At 49.4% G+C, this 13,080-nt stretch overlaps 1 protein-coding gene across 9 annotated transcripts in view; it reads right to left on the reverse strand.

Moving 5' to 3' along the window:
• Positions 1-12,386, reverse strand: part of ARAP1 (ArfGAP with RhoGAP domain, ankyrin repeat and PH domain 1) — a 160,944-nt gene extending 148,558 nt beyond the window's left edge. For 2 of the 9 annotated variants that reach the window (XR_014563547.1, XM_083735965.1), the window contains exon 1: positions 12,034-12,386. The gene's annotated coding sequence lies outside the window, so the exon portion shown is untranslated. Of the gene's footprint in view, positions 1-6,848; positions 7,216-12,033 lie in introns of those variants that run through there. The other 7 variants (XR_014563548.1, XM_083735952.1, XM_083735962.1 and 4 more) reach the window with 7 other exon arrangements.
• Between the last annotated feature and the right edge of the window lie 694 nt (positions 12,387-13,080).

Raw genomic sequence — 13,080 nt, forward strand, 5'->3', positions numbered from 1 at the left:
AGCGTTTGGCATCCGAAGGATATTTGATATTCTGCTTAGCCTCTTTGCAAACAACAGCATATATGCCAATTCGCTTCGTTTGCAAAATTAAGCTCCACTTTGGCACAACATCCTGGAATTTCTATTTCGCTGCTGTTGTTTTTATTTTGTCTCTCCCTCTGCCTCTCTTTCTTTTCAAACTGCAAATAGCCCTGAGGGTAAGTGGGAGATTCCTCCAACCTTCCAAGATGAGGAGGATGATAGGAATATTGACAGAGAAGGAAAGAGCTGGAAGGCAAGGGGTCCAGAGCTGACCCTCGACCTCAGCCCTTGAAGCTGGAGGTCAATGGGGCAAACCTACTTTGAAGCCTGTGGGATTTGTAGCACAGAAGGGGTTACTGATGCATCTCTTTGTATTTTGGGTTTTTAATGTTGCATATACATTTTCCCCAGAGCAAAATAAAAATCTTACTGTGTTTTAGTATGACCTAAACCCTTTTCTTGCGAGGAATCCTATTCGGAATACGGGAATTTCCCTTTAAAAAAAGGGAAATGTTGACAGCTATGCCTAAACCATAGGTAGGCAAACTAAGGCCCGGGGGCAGGATCCGGCCCAATCACCTTCTAAACCCGGCCCGCAGATGGTCCGGGAATCAGTGTGTTTTTACATGAGTAGAATGTGTCCTTTTATTTAAAATGCATCTCTGGGTTACTTATGGGGCATAGGAATTCGTTCATATTTTTTCCTTCAAAATATAGTCCAGCCCCCCACAAGGTCTGAGGGACAGTGGACCAGCCCCCTGCTGAAAAAGTTTGCTGACCCCTGACCTAAACCAGTTAGGGATGCAGCATATTAAGCAGTGGGCAAATATCCCCAGGGATGATTAATATAACCACTCGCCGGCCATTTAGGAGGAGATACGATAGCCATCTTCAAGTATCTCAAGGGCTGTCAAATGGAAGAGGGAGCACGCTTGTCTTCTCCTGCTCTGCAGGGTAGGACTCGAACCCGTGGCTTCACGTTTCGAGAAAGGAGATTCCGACTAAACATCAGGAAGAACCTTCTAGCGGTAAGAGCAGTTTGACTGTAAGACGGGTGGTCATGGGCCACCTTGGAGGCATTTAAGCAAAGCTTGGATGGCTATCTGTCAGGGATGCTTTAGCAGAGATTCCTGCATTGCTGGGGGTTGGTCTAAATGACCCCTGGAGAGCCCTTCCAACTCTAAAATCCTACAATTCCCTTGCTTCCCTCCCTGATCCTCTTCTTTCGGGTAACTTTGTGGGCACACAGTCACAGCTGCCAGGACTCCTCCTCTGCCACCAATCCAGAATACCATATGATACGATACAATCATCTTTATTGTCATTGTTCCATAAAAGGTAAAGGTAAAGGTACCCCTGCCCATACGGGCCAGTCTTGACAGACTCTGGGGTTGTGCGCCCATCTCACTCAAGAGGCCGGGGGCCAGCGCTGTCCGGAGACACCTCCGGGTCACGTGGCCAGCGTGACATCGCTGCTCTGGCGAGCCAGAGCCGCACACGGAAACGCCGTTTACCTTCCCGCTGGTAAGCGGTCCCTATTTATCTACTTGCACCCGGAGGTGCTTTCGAACTGCTAGGTTGGCAGGCGCTGGGACCAAGCAGCGGGAGCGCACCCCGCCGCAGGGATTCGAACCGCCGACCTTTCGATCGGCAAGTCCTAGGCGCTGAGGCTTTAACCCACAGCGCCACCTGCGTCCCTTCATTGTTCCATACAGAACAACAAAATTGAAAATCTACAGAAGACATTCAAAAACCAACCAGCTTGCTATCCCAGCCTGGTTAGCCCCCTAAAAACTCTGATACCCCATTTTTAAATACAATATACTCCCGTAGATACTACCTTGCACTGCGTTTAAAACCAAAATCGTATTTGGGTAGAAACTGTTTCTCAGGCGGCTAGTCCTGGTCTTTATAACCCTGTACCTTCTTCCAGAAGCTGAAAGAGATCATTTCTGGGGTGCGCACTATCCTGCGCTATCTCTGCAGCTTTCTTATGACACCTGGAAGCATAGATTTGGTCCAGAGTGGGAAGAGTGCACCCAATTCTTCTCTCCGCATTCTTTGCAACCCTGGACAGCATTGTTTTTTCCCTGACGGTGCAGCTCCCAAACCACACACACAGACCATAAGTTAATACACTCTCAACAGGACAATGGTAAAATGCCATCAACAGGTCCTTTGAGAGTTTGTTTTTCCGGAGGATTCTCAGAAAATATAACCTCTGCTGTGCTCTCTTCATCAGGTCTTTGCTGTTTTCTGCCCAGGTTAAGTCTCCAAACTGTGCAAACCCGTCTCCAGACACCGTCTCCCATCCATTGACCCCCCTCCTGCTCCAATTCTCGGGGAGAGGACGTCGGGAGAGCGCAGTGCAAAGAATTCTGCTTCTCTCCCCCCCCCCCCATCTCCCTGCTGCGGCTTGTGAGTTGTTCTTGCTGCCCCATTTACCGCTTGGCATGCTGCCCGCCTGAGAATTCCCAGCAGTAAATTTCCACTTGGACTTCTTCATCCAGCCACAGAAAAACCCCTCAGTTTTGCAGATCTGCACAAACCGCTTTTGCTTTGCCTCCCTGACCTGCTACCTCTCTCTGTGCAGGGAGTTCCTCTTCGTTTGTTGAAGCAGGGGGGCATTTTTTTAAAAAAGGGCAAACCCTAAAAAGTCATATTTCATTGGGACATCCCCGGGGAAAACCCACAGGTCTTGCTGCAGCCTGAAGATGCTGTTAATTTCTCAGAAATAGGAACAAACCCAACTTCAGGGAGCCAAATATTTAAAGCATTCGTCTCATTTGTTTTGCACTCCCTGCGCATCAAGTCAGTTCTTGTTGCAACATCCAATTCAATCATTAGTCACTTGAGAAGGCTCTTTATTTTATGAGGCTATGAACCCTGGTTGTTGTTTTTCATTCTCCTCCCCCTTTCTCTCTCTCTTTATTTCAGAATTCCTATTGGTTTACTTTAACCTCATAACAAAGTCTCAAAAGGCAAACAGGGACCAAGCAGTACTCTGATACCGGGAAGCGTTGATGCCTCTGACTGTGTAGGCAGAGAAGAGCCCTCCTGGCTAGCAGCCATCCACAGCTTTCTCTGCCTCATGTGGCAGGGAGTTCCACAGTTTCAACTATCCTTTCTCTGTGCTGTGTGTATTTTTATGAACATCTTTAAAAGTCCCAAATGCTGCAACCTTTCCCTTCTTATTCCCTCACTTGGCTTTTTTTTTTTAAAAAAAAAAGTCAAACCCAGGACCGGATTTAGGTTTGATGAGGCCCTAAGCTACTGAAGGACATGGGGCCCCCCTTTCTAAGTCCAGCTGTCCTTTGTCAACAACAAACTGTTGCTGTTTTTTGTGTTGCATATATGCTACATGGTAATTTATGGACCTAATAGGTATCTAAAGCCATTTGCACATAACAAAATATGTATTTTATCAAAGTCATTGTTAAACTGAAATGCATGCAGAATGTAGGCACCCTATATATAGAAAGGAGCAAAGCAGTGATATTTGAGGGAGCAGGCAGGGCCCATGACTTACATCACAGAAGCCTACACAACACAAAACACGGTTGCTGTATGTAGGTTTTATTTTATTTGTGTGTTTTTCTTATATTTTGGAAATGTACATCCAGTTCTTTTCCCCCCCCCTTAAATTTTTTTGGGGGTCCCCAAGAGAGTGGGGCCCTAAGCTATAGCTTGTTTAGCTTATACGTAAATCCAGCACTGGTCAAACCCCAAAGCTGTTTAGTTCTTTCTACTAAAACACACACACACACAAACCCACCAAGTGATTTCTTCAATTGACTTGCCGCCTTTCGGAAATCCACACCCACAACATCAATTCCTTTGAAATCCCGGTAATGACCGGGAATATCTGAATGTAACGGAAGCCCTACCTTATCTGAACCATTTCCATTTCCAATATCCTTTTTAGTGGAGGCGACCAGAACGGTACATAGTGTGGCATGCTCAGCCCACCCCGAATCAGTCCACTCTGCCCCCTCAAATCCCCTGCCCTCTGCCTCACCCTCCAGCCTCTGTCCTCGTTCACTACAAATACAGCAGGCCAAGATGTCCCTGTGGCTTCTGAGAAATCCCTGGCTCTGCGCCCCTTGGAGCACCGCCTGTGGGCACCGTTCCAGCTTCCTTTGACCAGGCCCTGCCCTGCGGCCCCTAATAACGCTGGCGCTTCTCTCCCTGAAGCTCCGTCTTCCTCTCTCGGAAGACCTCCCTTGCAACCCGGCCTTCACAACTTGAGACTAGATCGCCACACCCACACGGGCCCACTTTAATCCTCAGAATCAGCACAACTCGTCTCGAGAGACAATGGAGCGTGCCTCCAAGGATGAAGTCAAACTGTTGGAGAATCACAGCGCCTGCTGTGGCCGCAGAGGCCGGCAACTTGGAACTGCTGCGTCCCGTGTTAGCAGTGCTGCTGTGTTAGCAGCAGCGAAACGACCTGCAAGCCTGGCCAGTTTGTCTGGAGTCCTGAGCTGGAGTCCAGACGACAAGATGTGGTCCAAAGGAAAGAAGAGCAAAACATTTGGCACCAGCTGGGCTGCAGGGACGCGGGTGGCACTGTGGGTTAAACCACAGAGCCTAGGGCTTGCCGATCAGAATCCCTGCGACAGAGTGAGCTCCTGTTGCTCGGTCCCTGCTCCTGCCCACCTAGCAGTTCGAAAGCACGTCAAAGTAGATAAATAGATACCGCTCTGGCGGGAAGGTAAACGGCATTTCCATGCGCTGCTCTGGTTCGCCAGAAGTGGCTTAGTCCTGCTGGCCACATGACCCGGAAGCTGTACACTGGCTCCCTCGGCCAGTAAAGCGAGATGAGCACTGCAACCCCAGAGTCGGCCACGACTGGACCTAATGGTCAGGGGTCTCTTTACCTTTACCTGGGCTGCAGGAGTTGCTGGAAGAAGACAGACAAGGTGCCACGCAGTGGCTGCAGCGACCAGATGATTATGGGCCGGCCCTACCATTAGGGGCAAAAGGAAACAGGGCAGGAAATGGTTAAACACTTTCATTTTTTAGTTGTTTTGTTTTTGATTGGGTTTAGTTGTTGTTTTCCCCTCATTTGGGTACCAAAATGACACGAGCCGCCTTGAGAAGGAAACAGCTGGGGGGGGGGGGAGCATTTCCTCTGCCTCAGACAGCAAAATATCTTGGCTTGGGCTGAAACCTACTAGATAGACCCTAAGGGAGAAAAGGATGCAATTCCTTTTTTAAAAAAAAGGGGTGAGGGAAATGGGGGCACACATAGAGGTCCCGGGCCCGCATCTACTCTGACAAGACACGCATTCCAACAGAGAGAGGGGGGAATGCGGCGTTCACCCTGGGAGGGGGCCGGATGACAAGGAGATGAGCTCGGCTTAATATGGCACACTCAAGCTGCAGTGGATTTCGGGTACAACTTTGTTAATGTTAACTGCAGTGCTAATAATGCCAAGGCTAACCGTGAGTTTGCCCAGTCCTTTTAAAACCCTACAAGTTGTGGGTCATCACTGCCTCCTGTTCCATAGTTTAATTATGGTGCTGCATGAAAAAGCCCTTTACTGTATTTTATCTGTTCTGCACCTTCCAATATTATATATATGAGAGGGGGGGGCTGTTCTCTGGCCACTTCCTCCAGGCCACGCATGATTTTACACATTTCCACTCCTTTCTCAGCTTTTCTCTAAACCGAAAAGTCCAAAACATTGCAAGCTTTCCTGTTTTTCATTCTTTCACCTCCTCCTCCATTTCCTCAAATGACTGGTGCAACCCTCGTTTTCTCTTTTATTCTGCAAACTTAAATCATTTCCACCACCCCTGGCAATTCACACACGAGTGCAGATTTCTGGAGCCAGCACTGGAAGCTGAGGGGCTTTAAATGTCGCTTCGTGAAAATGCCCTCGCAGATGCACACCCATCCAAACCAAACTGTCAGAATCTGAGCGAACGAACGGCGCAGGGAATCTCCCTCCAGCCCATAAAACCAACGACATAATCAAACCACCACCCAGAGTTCCTCATAAACCAGAAGGCCAAACGGAGTGGATTAAGCTATTAAATATAAAGAGATAAGGCGAGAGGGGCCTTCCTCAAGAGCAAAACGAAGGGACCGCAGCCGAGGTCCATCAGAAAGGGCGCTCTATTCTCCGCCCCTCCCAGTCTGGCAAGGGGAACAGACCCCGATTCATAAAAGAGCACGCAATAAATGTTCAAAGGGAGGAGGAAACACAAAACACAAGAGAGGGGGACATGCGTGGGCACCCCCAGTTTTCACCGAGCTTGTGCAGGAGACCTTCCTAAGGCATTGTGCCTGATGGGGGTCAGTCTGATTTCTGAAACCCTTGCCGCCTCCCTGGGCACCCCAAACGCAAGCGGGGGGCAGCCCCAGTCAGCTCCCTTTGGCCTCTTCCTAGCGCTGCCTCCCTAAGGCTGGAATATACCGTATTTTTTGCTCTATAAGACTCATTTTTTCCCTCCTAAAAAGTAAGGTGAAATGTTGTGTGCGTCTTATGGAGCAAATGCAGGCTGCGCAGCTATCCCAGAAACCAGAACAACAAGAGGGATGGCTGTTTTCTCTTGCTGTTCTGGCTTCTGAGATTCAGAATATTTTTTCTCTCGTTTTCCTCCTCCAAAAACTAGGTGCGTCTTGTGATCTGGTGCGTCTTATAGAGCGAAAAGTACAGTACATTTCGGGCTCTTTATTATTCTCTAAAGGGCCCTGAAGACTGGGGAGGGGGAGGGAAAGAGGGAACCCCACTCCTGAGCCCCCTTCAGTCATCCCAAGAACGTGAGAGAGATGGAGCGAAGAGGATGTTTAGCCTGGGCGTCAGGGAACAACTCACCTGGCAGCAGGCAGGAAAGGGGCGATGGCTTTCTGGAAATCAAAGCAAAACCTGGCACCGATCTGTCCCTGCTGACCGCGCGCTTCGCCAGGGAGCAGCCAGGTCCCCTTCGGCCTCGTAGCAGGAACAGAAATGTTTGTGGGAAGGTCTGAATGTAAGGGGAATTTCTGGCCTATTCTTCCGGCAGACAAAGAGCCTTTTCTCCCCGCTCTCCGCGCTGGGTGAGGGTGCCCTGCTAAACTTCTCCTGGACTGGGCACAGAATGCCGGCTCTCTGAAGCAAAGCTCAAGCAAAGGGCCACATCCAGCCTTCTATCTGCGGGGGCCAAGATCAGAAGCTCAGCCTCAGAGCGACCGACCCTTTATTTTCAGCCTACAGAGAAGGGAGTCAGACGAGAAAAGGGTTTGGGGGCCCTGAGATAGCTTCCCAAATCTGACACAGCCCTGGGCGCCACAACACATCCATTCATCTTTCAAGGGCCCCGTGACTTTTCTCAATTATGTTTCAGGAAGCCGAGAGCAGCTCCAGAAGCAAGGAAGCTGTAACTTTGGACTCTCCAGCCAGAGATAAAAAATAAAAAAATTCCCAGTCACCTGGTGGTCACCAAGGCAGAAGGAGCAGCAGCAGCAGCAACAAAAGACCTGGAATTTTTTTCCATCCTTGGCTTGCTGCTGAATTCTTAAAACTGCCCAGAAATTGGGAGCATTGTCCCTCTAACCCCAGATATGCGCACAGCAGTGAGATTGTCGGAGCTGCCTTGTTTTCCCAGCTGCAAAAGGGGAGGCTGGAGGGCAAGCTTCGATTTGTGAGCCCGGCACCAACCGGAAGCCTCGGGGATGCAGCTTCCAAGCGTGCAAGCCAGGAGCTGTACATCTCTCCTTTGGCACCGCTGCCAGGAACAGCTGTGGCACGCAAGCTAAGGCTTGCATCCCAGGACCCAGCGATGGGCACGCGAGTCTTGGCTCCTGCTGAAGGCTCTGCAGACCTCGTCCCCCCTCGGCTACCTCGAACAAGCGCCGATGCCAAGAGGAGGCCAGTGTGGCAGACATGCCAAAGCCCGCCTCCATTTCCTCCTGCTCCTGCAAGCTCTGGGTTTTACCAGCGCATCTCTCTCAGAAAGGCATGCCAGCTGCGCCCTTAAAATTTCCCAGCTTTAGCAAATCTGAGCCGTCGGCAGGCTTCGGTAAGGAGTCAAGGGCAGAGAACCTGCTACACACGCAGAAGTTACAACTACGGAACTCCCTGCCACAGGATGCAGCAGCGCACTGCTGAGCCAGATGGCTTTTGTTAATGGAGGAATCTGAGGGCTCCCTTGGACAAAAAACAAGGACACCAGCCAGGAATACCAGAGCAAAACAGCAGCCAGTAGGCTTGGTCTTTATTGAAGACGGTCGCAACAGGACTCCCACCTGCCACAAGGTGGAACAAGATGGAAGCCCCGAACAAAAGAGCCCCCAAACTTTTATTAGCTGCTCACCCCCATGTTACACCCCCCCAAACTACATCACTAATACATCACAGTTACGTCATGAAAGGGGAGGTCTGGTGGCAGTAATCTGAGCATGCCAGGGATTATCACTCAGGCAGAGGGGCTGCTGAGTAGCTGAGCTCATGTGTCTATATGAATTTCTGAAGTTTTCCCAGTGAGCCCGTACACAGGTACATTGATCAGTGAATTCTTACACTTGGTATTCTGCAGCAGAGGCCCTTTGAATAGATAGGAAGAAACTGAGATGAAGTGTTTTGTGGGGACAAATCACAAAAGTGACAAAAGTGATGGTGCTGATTTTGGTAGTGGGCTGCATGTGCAGGATATCTGCTGGAGGGGCAAACCTCCACCACCGCCTAGACATAAATTCCTGCAACAGTTTTTAAAAGGACTGGACCAATTGATGGAGGAGGATAACGCATGATGGCTGAGCCACGACAGCTGAGCCCTGACTTAGTCAGAGGCAGTGATGCTTCTGAATACTAGTCGCTTGGAAACCTCAGGAGGGGAGAGGGCTTTTGGGTTCAGATCCTGCTCGGCCCCTATGAGAACATGATGCTGGAATAGATGGGCCACTCGCCTGATCCAGCCGGCTCCTCTGGTGTCCCAGGTTGGATTCCTGGCATCTCCAGGTAGAGATGGGAATGTCCTCACACTAAGATCCTGGAGAGTCCCATGACACTCAGTGTCAACTACAGTAAGCTACCGTATTTTTCGCTCCATAAGACACACTTTTTTCCTCCTAAAAAGTAAGGGGAAATGTCTGTGCGTCTTATGGAGCGAATGTGTGGTCCCTGAAGCCGAATTGCCCAGGGGCGAAAAGCAGATCATGCTTTTTTTTTTTTTAAGAACAAGGTAAGGGGGCGTTGAAACAAAGCCGCTGAGCAACTGATCAGCAAGCAATCGGGAGGGAGATAAGGGACACTAGCAATAAAGGAGGCTGCCTGGGAGGGGGGAGGTAAAAGCACATGGATCCTCAGGATTTTTGCATTGGGTCATCCCAAATTCACCAACAGATCACATAGCATGTCCATGGCTACAGCCTGCACCAAAAAAATCACGCATCCACTGTTTCGTGGGGCAAGAATGGTGCAAAAACGTGGTTACAAAGCACGGATCCACATGGATCCTCAGGATTTTTGCATTGGGCTACCCCAAACTCACCGTCAAATCACATGTCTGTGGCCACAGCATGAACCACAAAAATCATACATCCACTGTTTCGTTCAGAATATTTTTTTTCTTGTTTTCCTCCTCTAAAAACTAGGTGCATCTTATGGTCAGGTGCGTCTTATGGGGCAAAAAATACAGTGATTTGACCCAGCAGCCAGCTCATTTCAAGGCTGCTTCCTGTGGTCCTACACACTTCCTATCAGGTCAGATGACCAAGAAAGAGGCAGTTTTTACTCAGCGGTTAAAACCTTTAACACAGTGTCATAGCCCCGCAAAGAGCTCATATGTCTGTTTAAGAAGTGTTTGAGTTTTTGTCTTGTAATTTTATGCCCTGAGATCTACAGATGAAGGCCAGTACAGTATACAAATTTAGTAACAACAACAATAATAAAATCAGATTGCAGTCTAAAGGATTCACAATTTCACTTGCAGCCATTAGATGTCCACCTCTAAAATCAGCATTCCAAAAATGTAGGGGTTTTAGATGAGCAAGTCGCTAGTCCTCAAATCTTCAGAAACATGATTGGAGAATCTGTGTATCTGAAGAAGTGTGCATGCACACGAAAGCTCATACCAAGAACTAACTTAGTTGGTCTTTAAGGTGCTACTGGAAGGAATTTTTTTTGTTATGATTGGAGAAAACCCCAAAGGACCCACAGACATAACGAGAGAAGCAGGTGTTAACAAATACTGAAATCACACGATGTAACAGAAATATTCCAGCAAAGGTAGAGTTTCACCACTTTGCAAGACCAAAAACGGCATTAGTCACAGCATGGCTGACCCAGGATGTTTTTCTGCCCCAAGATCAACTGCACCCCATGATGTCCGACACAACGACCCTGCGGAGGAGGCCCTCAGATCACAATGCTGCTCCGATAGGCAAGTCTTTAAAAAAACCCACACATGAGCAAAGCTAGTAATGGGGAAAGTCCCTTCCCTGCCCCACCATGTCCCCCACTCACTGTGGGAACCCCCCCCCCCGCCCCGGCCACCTGCCAGGGATGCTTTAGTTGAGATTCCTGCATTGCAGGGGGTTGGGCTAGATGACCCCTGGGAGCCCCTCTAACTCTACAGTTCTCCGATTCTATAAGCAGCAGCACACATTTGCAAGTCCCCAGAGCAGCTGAGAGACCCAATTACACCCACTTAAAACGATTTTCCCCTCTGCAGCTGGAGGCGGCTCCAAGACCTATTTAAAATCCCCCCCCCCCCATGCAAACCATTTCATATGCATTTATACTTAAAAACGCAACTAGGACACAAAACCCTAGTTATTCGGGCATTCCAGCAAGAAGCAAGAAAGGGATTTTGCACAGGCCTCGGCCACAAGCAGAACTGGGGCTATTGAATTCAGTGAGGCTGAGAGGGAGGAGTTTAAAAGGTCTGGGAAAATGCAAACAGAGGTTTATTTCCAAGCAAAGCTCAAATAAATACAAACAACAGCAGTGCTATAAGGTCCGCATCCCATAATGTTCCCGGGTTCGCTTTGCAGAAGTGACACCTCTCCCGCAGCAGAAATATTAAGAAGTCCACTTTGCAGAAATGTCACAGCGTGGATCTGCTTAGGGAAGCTTTTAATGTTTGATGTTTTATCGTATTTTTAATATTCTGTTGGAAGCCGCCCAGAGTGGCTGGGGAAGCCCAGCCAGATGGGTGGGGTATAAATAATAAAATATAATAATGATAATAATGATAATAATGATAATAATAAGAATAAGAATAAGAATAATAATAATAATAATAATAATAATAATAATAATATTGTAGCCTCTGAGCCTCCCTGTTTGACAGCCCACCCCAACTGGGCTCCATCCAGCTGTTTTGTACTACAAGTCCCACTGATGCGCTAGCCGGGGCTTCTGGGAGTTGTAGTTGCAAATGTCTGGAGGGCACCAGGTTGGGAAGGCCTGGTTTACAAGCAGTTCTCCCCACCCTTTGCAGGGGGTTGGATTAGATGACCTTTGGGGGTCCCCCTCCCAGCTCTGAAATCCTACAGTCCCGAGAAACTTTCATCTTATAAAACAGACAGATCATTCAGAACCTCATTCGTGTGTAATCCTCGTTTGGCTCCTGCATCCATTTCACCAGCGGGGGGGGGGGGTGAGAAAGCTCCCAAAAATTCAACAGGGGAAGCTTCTCTGAATGACAAAAGCCAGTAGAGGGGGAAACTTCCCCTGTTTACTTTCTGCCTGCCTCGCAGAAACTCAACAGGGGAAGTCCCCCCCCCCCCGCTGCTCCCCACTGGTGTTTGGAATAAGCTTTCCCTGTTGAATGTCTGCCTGCTTTGCACAAGCTCGGCCGGGGAGCTTCTCCAAATGAGGACGAACGGGAGCTGTGTTAGAAGATCCCCCAGCCCCTTGACTTCCCCCGAGGCAGGCAGAAAGCCAACGGGGAACGCTTCTCCAAAAGGGGAACGGGTGGGAAGCTGCCCCCGTTGAATGCCTGCCTGCTCCGCGGCTCTTCAAGACCAGAGGCAAAGGAGAGCAGCCCCGCCGCTCGCAGCACCCGCGATCCACTTACCGCCGCGCCGACTCCTTCCCCGGCGCCTCCGTGCGCTCTCGGCCGGCGGAGGCGGCGCCTGGGCGGGGAGACGAAGCGCTCGCCGCCGGCCAAGCGCCTCCCCGGCCGGCCCTCCTGCCTGCCTGCCTGCCTGCCTTCTTTCCTTCCTTCCCGGCCGGCGGACGAAGGGCTGGCCAGACGCTGCCGCCTTCCCCCTTCTTTTTCCTCCTCGGCGGAGACGCGTAAAGAAAGGAAAGGCGCAAGAGGAGGGCAGAGGAGTAGTGCAGGCGAGGCGCTTGCTGCTGCTCCTCCTTCGCGCGCGGGCTCCGCTCCTCCTCCTGCCTCCTCCTGCCTCCTTCCCTTTCTCCGCCGGGGAAAACTGGGAGGGAACTTCCCCGCGGGAGGGGCGGAGGAAAGGCGCGGCGGGCCGCGAAGGAGAGCGCCTTTTGCACCCAGGGCAGCAAGGCTCCTTGGAACTGGGGGGTTTTTTTCCCCCTCTTGCACTGCACTCCGATGGTTAGAGCGCGCCAGTGCTGATAACACCAAGGTCGCAGGTTTGAGCCCCCTAAGGGACAGCTGCGTATTCCTTTTTTCTTTTTTTCCCAAAAAAATTTATTGATTTTCCAAAATTTACAAACAAACATAAATCCTAACTGTAAACATTCCAGTCTTAATAACATTGTTACGCGACTTCCTCTTATCCCCCTGGCTGAGTTCCAATATATATCATTGTAACAGTTTTCCGAAAATTTCTCATAAAATTTACTTAATCCATTAACGTCTTTCTTTCTTTTCATATAGAATTTAAACATGTTATTCTATAGCATCACATATTTAAATCCTAAGCCCATCTGGTGTTTGCAAGTTTTTCTATTTAAATTATCTTAACATATTTAACTAAATAGTCTTTAAATTTCTTCCATTCCTCCTGGTACTCCTCCTTCTGGTCGCAGACTCTTCAGTCAGGTCGGCTAACTCCAAAAAGTCCATCATCTTCATCTGCCATTCCTCCACTGTTGGGACTTCTTGTGTTTTACAATTCTTGGCTAAGAAAATTCTATCTGCAGT

Source organism: Podarcis gaigeae (assembly GCF_964106915.1).
Source record: "Podarcis gaigeae genome assembly, chromosome: 4".
Taxonomy (NCBI): domain Eukaryota; kingdom Metazoa; phylum Chordata; class Lepidosauria; order Squamata; family Lacertidae; genus Podarcis; species Podarcis gaigeae.